Below are 8467 nucleotides of genomic sequence, written 5' to 3'. Positions count from 1 at the left end.
TTTTTTTTTTTTTTTTCCTTGTATTTTTAGTAGAGATGGAGTCTCACCATGTTGGCCAGGCTGGTGGTGTTTCAAAGATTTCGTCTTGGTTTGGATCCATTGCTGGAGAGTTGCTGTGATCTTTTGAAGTTGTTAGAGAGCCCTGTTTTGTCACATTGCCAGAATTATTTTTCTGTTTTCTTCTCTTTCAGGTAGACTATTCCTTCTAATTATTTTTGAATTTATTTCTGGCTCACTTTTTATTTGACTGTGTTTTTTGTTGTTGTTTGTTTCTTTTTTTCCCCTTGAGGATGTGACTTTAATGTTTATAAGTTATTGTAACCTAATTTGGCTCTGGGTGCTTTCAGGGGTGAAGATTCTGTATGAGCTCCTTGGTTATAAAGACTCTTTGTATGATGGCTTCCTCAGATGCTGGTTACAGTAGCAGTGTGCTTGGTGTGTGAGCAAGTTTCCTGTCTCCTGTGGAGTTCGAATGGCAGAGATCTCTTGAAGCTTATCTCATTCCCCAGTGGTGTTCACTCATTTACTTATTTATTTAGTTATCCAGCATTTTATTCACCGGGTTGAACAGTTCAGGCTTCAGGCCAGTAGGGGGTGGCCACAGGCAAAAACTGGCTGTGGCTAAAGCTGGTCGGTAAATGCAATAACCAATGGTGGGCGAAAGTACCAGCCTTCACAGAGGTGGCTAGGGGAGTGCTCAGTGAAACTCACTGAGGTCTTTTCAGGTGGAAGGGAGGGACCCACCTCAGATCCCCTGACAGGACAGCAGGAAAGCAATCTGTCTCCCAGTCACATTCCTGACCCAGTGTTCTAGCTATTCAGATCGGACAGGCACCTCTTTTCTTTTTTTTCACTTTTAAGTTAAGGGGTAGATGTGCAGGATGTGCAAATTTGTTACATAGATAAACATGTGTCAGGGGAGTTGGTTGTAAAGATTATTTCATCATCGAGGTATTAAGCCTAGTATCCGCCAGTTATTTTTCTAGCTTCTCTCCCTCCTCCCACCCTCTGCCCTCTGAAAGGCCCCAGTGCGTGTTGTTCCCTTCTGTGTGTCTGTGTGTTCTCATCATTTAGCTCGCACTCATAAGTGAGAACAAGCAGTATTTGGTTTTCTGTTCCTGCATTAGTTTGCTAAGGATAATGGCCTCCAGCTCCATCCATGTCCCTGTAAAGGACATGATCTCATTGTTTCTGTGACTGTGTACTATTCCATGGTATATATATACCACACTTTCTTTATCCAGTCTATCACTGACAGGCATTTGGGCTGATCCCTGTCTTTTCTATTATAGATAGTGCTGCAATAAGCATAAACATGCCTGTGTCTTTATAATAGAACAATTTATATTCCTTTGGGCATATACCCAGTAATGGGATTGCTGGATGAAATGGTAGTTCTGACTTTAGGTCTTTGAGAAGTTGCCATACTGTCTTCCAAAATGACTGAACTAATTTACCCTCCACCAAAAGTGTGAAAGCATTCCTTTTTCTCCACAACCTCACTAGCATCTGTTATTTTTGACTTTTAGTAATAGCCATTCTGACTGGTGTGAAGTGGTATCTCATTGTGGTTTTGATTTGCATTTCTCTGATGCTCAGTGATGCTGAGCTTTTATTCATGTGACTGTTGGCAGCATGTATGTCTTCTTTTGAGAAGTGTCTGCTTATATCCTTTGCCTACTTTGTAATGGGATGGTTTAGGGGTTGTGTGTGTGTGTGTGTGTGTGTGTGTGTGTATGTGTGTGTTTGTTTTTGGTTTTGTTTTTGGTAAATGTATTTAAATTCCTTACAGATACTGGATGTTAGACCTTCAGACAGACACATCTTTTCAGCTGCAAGAATGTAGAGATGAATTGTGACTCCCCCTCTCATACAAGCCTGAGCCTGGAGGGCCCTTGTCCCATGGGAATGCAGTCACCTGAAGTGTTCCAGAAAGGCTGTCTACAGGTGTACCCATGCCGAGTTCCTTTGTGAGAAACCCCAGCTGTGTCAGCAGTGGTGCATGAGGGGGAGAAGTTCTCTTCTCCAAGACCCTTCACAAGCACCAGGGCTGCCTCACTGTTGTGGTAGAGCCACAGACTTTCCCCACTGAGCTCAGCACTGCACCTGTGCCTCTGCTTAAAGAAACTTCCCACAAGTGTAGAGTTCTGAGACTCAAGGCCTGCAGTCTGAATTTCTTTGTCCCACAGGGTGCTCCCTTGATGTGGTGCACTCCTGCTTACCCGAGAAGTAGGAGTTCCTGAATGCCAGACTACTATGATTGCTGCTGCTGCTCTGGATCTGGCCACCCAGTGGGGCTGCTACATTCCAGGCTTGTGCTAGGGAATGTCTGCAAAGGGTTCATTGATGTGACTTATCCTCAAGTCTCCCAGCAGTGGGTACCAGCACCAAGTCTGATGGGGCTGGCAGAGGAGTAATGTAAACTCTGTGAGATTCTTTGGTTACAAATAGCCTTAATGTGTTGGCTTTCTCTAATTTCAGTTGTAGTAGTAATGATCTGGTCACATGAACAGACTCAAGACCTCCTGGTTAGCCAGAGTGATGCAGGCAATGGTGGTAGCTGTAGTCATGCAAAAGTTTTCTCCTTCCCGGTATTGTGTTATTCTGCCTACAGATGTTGTAATGGACTACGTTGATTGGCCTATAGCCAGGAGGAGCAGTTGGTGCAAAAGAGCACTGACTGCAGTAGTAGTGGTGGAATTTGTGCTTGGCTTATGTGACCGGGGGAGGTACTCTGGTGTCTCAAGCAATGGGCAGGTCCACAAAGCTCCCAGAAGTTTCTGTCCTTTGTGTTAAGCTACCAGGGTGGGTAAAAAGGCAAACCGGGTCGGTGCTGAGTCAGGCAAGTTCACGATCTGGCTATCCACATGCAGGTGCAATCAGTGGCCCCCGTGGGGATCAGAGGGCAGTTCTCTGGATGCTGGGGTAATGTTCCAGGGAGGAGTGCAGTTGCCTCTGCTACACAGAAGAGCCCACACAGGAAGTGGGGAGTACAGGTGGCAATAAGCCCCACTCAGCTCCTATGCACTTGGCAAGACAGGTCCCAGACCCACAGTGTTCCACTAGCAGTGGCTAGCTAGGTTGCAAGCAGGCTGCGCTCAAAGCTCAAAACTATCCAGGCCATAAGCCTTCTCTGGCTGCCAAGACAAAAACTGCTCAGGCCATGCCCCTCCTGGTCTGCTAGCAAATCAGGGGCACCCAGCTCCTACACCTGTAGGCACAGCACACTTCCCACTTGCCCCTCAGTTCTGGTCAAGGAGGTTCATCCTTGCTAGAGATTACATTGTGAATCTCAGTTGGGAGCTTCTCACTTCTCTCAGCCCGTGACCACCAGCTGAGCTAACTGGCAGACTTCTGCATGGTCCTCTGTGAGGTAGGATCAGGAATGGCTTCCCTCCGTCCCCAGTAGAGTCTGGGAGTGCAAGCAAAGTACATCCTGAAGCTGCTCCTTCTCATATACTCCCCTCAGCTCATTAAGTCAGCTCCAGCACTGATTAAGGTCTTCCCCATGGCCTGGATTGCCAGGTTCCCCATTGGGAGTGCATACCCAGAGGCAGTTTCTCTTCCTTTCACAGTCTGAGGACTCAGAGTTTTCTGCCTGGCTCATACTGTAAGCTGCAGTTTGCTACTTCTTTCAAAGGGTCTGTGGTTTCTTTCAATTTTCCTCTTAAGCTCCTGTGTTGCTTTCTGGAAAAAAAAGTTCACAGCATGAATCTCTACACACTATTTTGTCTTTCCAAATAGGAAAGGCATGGTAACAATGATTTCAATCTACCACCTTGGAAAAGAAAACTGTCACAGCACTATTCACAATAGCCAAAATATGAAATCATTTAAGTGACTATCAACAGATGAATGGCTAAAGAAAATGTAGTATATAGACAGAATGGAGTACTATTCAGCCATGAAAAGAAGAAAATCCTGTCATTTGCAGCAACATAGATGGAACTGGAGGTCATTATTCTAAGTGAAATAATTCAGGCACAGAAACATAAATATCACTTTCTAACTCATACATAGAAGCTAAAAAAAAAAAACAGGTCATAGGCCGGGCGCGGTGGCTTATGCCTGTAATCCCAGCACTTTGGGAGGCCAAGGCGGGTGTATCACCTGAGGTCAGGAGTTCAAAACCAGCCTGGCCAACATGGTGAAACCCTGTCTCTACTAAAAATACAAAAATTAGCCGGCTGCTCTGGTGGGCGCCTGTAATCTCAGCTATTCGGAGGCTGAGGCAGGAGAATCGCTTGAACCTGGGAGGTGGAGGTTGCAGGGAGGTGGAGGTTGCAGTGAGCCTAGATAACACCATTGCACTCCAACCTGGGCAACAGAGTGAGACTCCATCTCAAAAAAAAAAAGTGAGATCATAGAAGTAGAGAGTAGAATTATGGAAGTAGAGAGTAGAATTATTAGAAGCTGGGAAAGGGATGGAGGAAGGGAAGGAGAGGTTGGCTAATGGATACAAGTTACCGTTAGATAAGAGGAATGAGTTCTACTGCTCTATACCCTGTAGAGTGAATATAGGCAACAATAATTTATAGTATATTTTCAAAGAACTAGAAAAGAGGATGTTGAAGGTTCACAACACAAAAAAAAAAATAAATGTTTCAGGTGACGGATATGCTAGTTACCCTGATTTTATCATTACACATTGTGTACATGTATTTGAAATATCACTCTGTATCCCATAAATATGTACAATTAATTACAGGTAAACTAAAAATAAAAGGCAAAATTACAGCATATTTTGTTAAACCTATCAAAACTAAATTTCATCCACAGTTTACCCTCCTCCCTGAAAATACAAGAAACTTAGGACTTTTAACTTCATTTATCATCTCCTAACATTTTTGCATTTTAATTCTATACTGTTTTTTTGAATGCCAATAGGAATTGTGATTATCATCCTATATAAAAAGTGTTCATTTTCCTTTAGTAGTTTCTAGTTACCGGACTAGTTTTGTTTCCTGTGTGTTGTACTCTAATAATTTATTCTGATTGTTCTTTCAGTTGATAATTCTCTTTTCTGTTGGTCTTCAATCTGCAAGAAAACCTATTCATTTAGTGTTTAATTTTATTTCACTTTTTATTTTTGGAAAGTCTATTTGGTTCTTTATCATATCTATTATGACACTTCATGTTCTCTTATTCTCTCCAGTTATCTTCAAGTTTGCATGAAATACGTGCCAGGTAATTTCAAAATCTCAAGCAGAATATCTTAATTATCTTGGCCACTTGCATAATAAGGGGAGAGTAGTTGACTTCACACCTTCTGTTCAAGTGCTGAAAATACTCCTGAGATAAATGTACCAAGATCATGCTTGGAAAAGGAAATGAAGCTATCAAAACAAAAAAAATATATAACAACTAAACAGACAAACACATACACATATATATGAACATGCGTATACATGTCACACACATATACCCATGTGTTGTGTGTTTGTAATTATATATAAAATGAATATAGATAATTATGTATATTTAAGTAGATCTATGTGTAAATACTTATGTAAAGATAGAGATACAGGTTTAGGTTTAGGTATACAGAATATAGATAAATATAGACATACAATTTCTAAAAGCTACCCTAACACATACATAATCCATTTGAAGAAAGGATTCTATAGTTAAAAACATTTTAAAACCTCTATTGTAGTCAATATCCTCTTTTGATACATGATGGTAAAAGGCCCAGAAATTGGCAATCGAATCCCAGATCAGATATCTTCCAGCTGAGAGACAAATGCTCACAGCTGCAAGAGGTCTTAAAAGATCTTATGTGCATGCTCATGATAACTTCCCAGTTGCCCTAAGATGTTTTCCAGCCACTGTTGCAACAACTCCCTGAAGAGAAAGTACTTGGGCTCACCGGAACAGCCATTCCCACGAGAACTCTAATTGTGAGGGTACTTTGCTTTGCTGAGTTGAAATTGCCAACTTAGAAGTAGCTTCCCCACGACTGATACAGAAGAAAGTTTGCAGCTTTCCACACATGTAGTGTCTGTGTGTGTGTGCACCATACTTTTTGTAACCATGTGACCATGTGACCTGGAGCACATCACTTAATATCTCTGAGTCTTTCATTTTAAAATGTGATCAAGGTTAACTGCCATACGGCATGTACAGAATATGAGATAACATATATAAACCCCCTTTTATATGCTTTGTAACACAAGAAGATAGGGATTCATATTAATGTCCTTTCTTTCCCTCTTCCTTGATTTCTCCTGCACCAGAGTCATGCTCAAAACAACTAATTCTGCTACCAAATGAGAGCCTCAGATTATTTGAAGCTAGGTATGAGATGCCTGTGCCCCAGCTCACCTTTTCCCAACATGAGTCAACTGGAAGTCCATTCCACAGTAAAGACACTTTCCTCTGGGATACACAGTGGAGCCCAGGGTAGACACCATCTTTGGACAAGACTTTTTTCCCTGTGAGGACTGAGCCAAAAGTGAAATTTCTGGAGAGAAAGAGGCTAAGCCAAAGGACACAAGCTAATCCCACTAATTCCAGTCTCCTTTATTTCCTCAGGAGTTTTAGAGTACCACTTACGAACAGTGTGCAGGTATTTAAGATTCTCATAGCCTCACAGCCAGTCTTAGCATATGATGCCAAAAGGATCTAGATATCAAACTCCTCAAAGCCTCATGATTGGAACTCAATGCTTTGGTTAATTAAGCATCTTTCAGTAACAGCCTCAATCTTTCAGGCTTAGAAATCTGAGACAAGATAACATTTTTTAAAAAAGTCTAGTTTTGCAATCATATATTGGAAGTTCTGGCAAATGATTCAGCATAGAGAATACAGAGAGAATAATGTAGTCATTGGTTCCACAATCAGTCACCCTGCCACAGTTCCACTGGTAAAATGCTCTGAGAGGCCCTGTAGGTTTCTACAAGACTTGATTTCCCATTGGCAGACTTTGAAGTGCTGGCTGGAATGATCCAGATCTTCCACTGTTTTCAGGTATGTTTCTCGTATTGTTCTTGAGTTTCTAATCAGAAACAGAAAAACCAGAAAGCAGAGTGTGTCCACAAGTAGATGTCATACCACAACTGGAGAACAGATAGGGGATATAACATAAGAATGCTTAAGCATGAATTTGTTTCCAAACACAATAACTTATTATTATACTTGCCCTGAACTTTGAGATAGAGAGAAAAAGAGAAAGACCCACCAACTTTGCAAACATATGCTAAAGGTTCTAGCGAATGATTCTGCAGCATTCTTTTTACCTACACTAGACCAAACCCTTTGCCATATCCCATGCAGACATAGTAAAAAAAAAAAAAAAAAAAAAAAAAAAAAAAATGCACAGCATGAGGCTGTAAACAAGATACTTAAGACAGAGTCCATTACTCCAGAACATTAGGGTGTGAACTTCAGACTCTATGGAAACAAGATGCTTTGGGAAAGGGCAGTGGCCCTGGTGGGCAAAGATTCTGGGAACATAAAAACCCCCAGGTTAGGGGGACGTGGGGTGGGGGGGTCTTGAGAACGACCCAAGGTCACATCAAAAGTGACATCACAGCCCAGAACATTGTTGTCTTTCAACTTGCTCCCACCCAGAAGTGCAGTCCACGCCAATTTACTTTTGTGAGTCTGTACTGTCACACTTGCTCCCGGTTTGGTGGGAGTGGGCACACTGTTCTCACTCAAACCCACTTCTACTCCCCCTTCTTCCATAGGCCTCTTTTCATCCACACCAGACATTTACCCACTCCAGAGTTTTACTGAATTATCCCCAACCCAACATCCAGACCTTGTTCTTCTCCATCCTTTTTTGTTTGTGATGGTGGCTGGGCAACGATAAGAATAGGTAATAAGGAAAAATTAAAGGGTGTTCTAGTGGATACTCAAACTCTGGAAAAATAATAGATGTATGTCTGTCCTAGAAATAATTTTCTCTTCCCATCTCTGCCCTCTTCCCAATCCTTACTACCACAGAGGCAAAATGGAAATACCACATTCTCCGCTCTAATAAGTTACCTTAGTTCTTCTTTGCTGACAGATTTTTTATATCAAATTATTTTTTATTTTATGTACATATCCCAGAAATTCTGACTAACATCCTATTCTAATAGGAATGCGGAGATAACTTTTAACTGAGACAAGAACTTCTTCTCTACAGGACAAGTGTGATGCAGTCCCATGCAATACCAGTACTTCAGGAGGCCAAAGTGGGTAGATCACTTGAGGCCAGGAGTTCAAGACCAGTCTGGGCAACATGGTGAAATCCTGTCTCTACTAAAAGCACAAAAACTAGTTAGGCATGGTGGTACACACCTGTAATCCCAGCTACTCTGGAGGCTGAGGCACGAAATCGCTGGAGCCCAGGAAGTAGAGGCTGCAGTGAGCCAAGATCGGACCAATGCACTCCAGCCTGGGTGACAGAGCGAGATGCCATCTCAAAAAGAAAGGAAAGAAAGAAAGAAAGACAGAAAGAGAGAGAGAGAGAGAGAGA

The sequence above is a fragment of the Mandrillus leucophaeus genome, unplaced genomic scaffold, assembly GCF_000951045.1.
Source record: "Mandrillus leucophaeus isolate KB7577 unplaced genomic scaffold, Mleu.le_1.0 Scaffold980, whole genome shotgun sequence".
Taxonomy (NCBI): Eukaryota; Metazoa; Chordata; class Mammalia; order Primates; family Cercopithecidae; genus Mandrillus; species Mandrillus leucophaeus.
The sequence above is the reverse complement of the archived record's forward strand: the minus strand, read 5'-3'. Positions refer to the sequence as shown.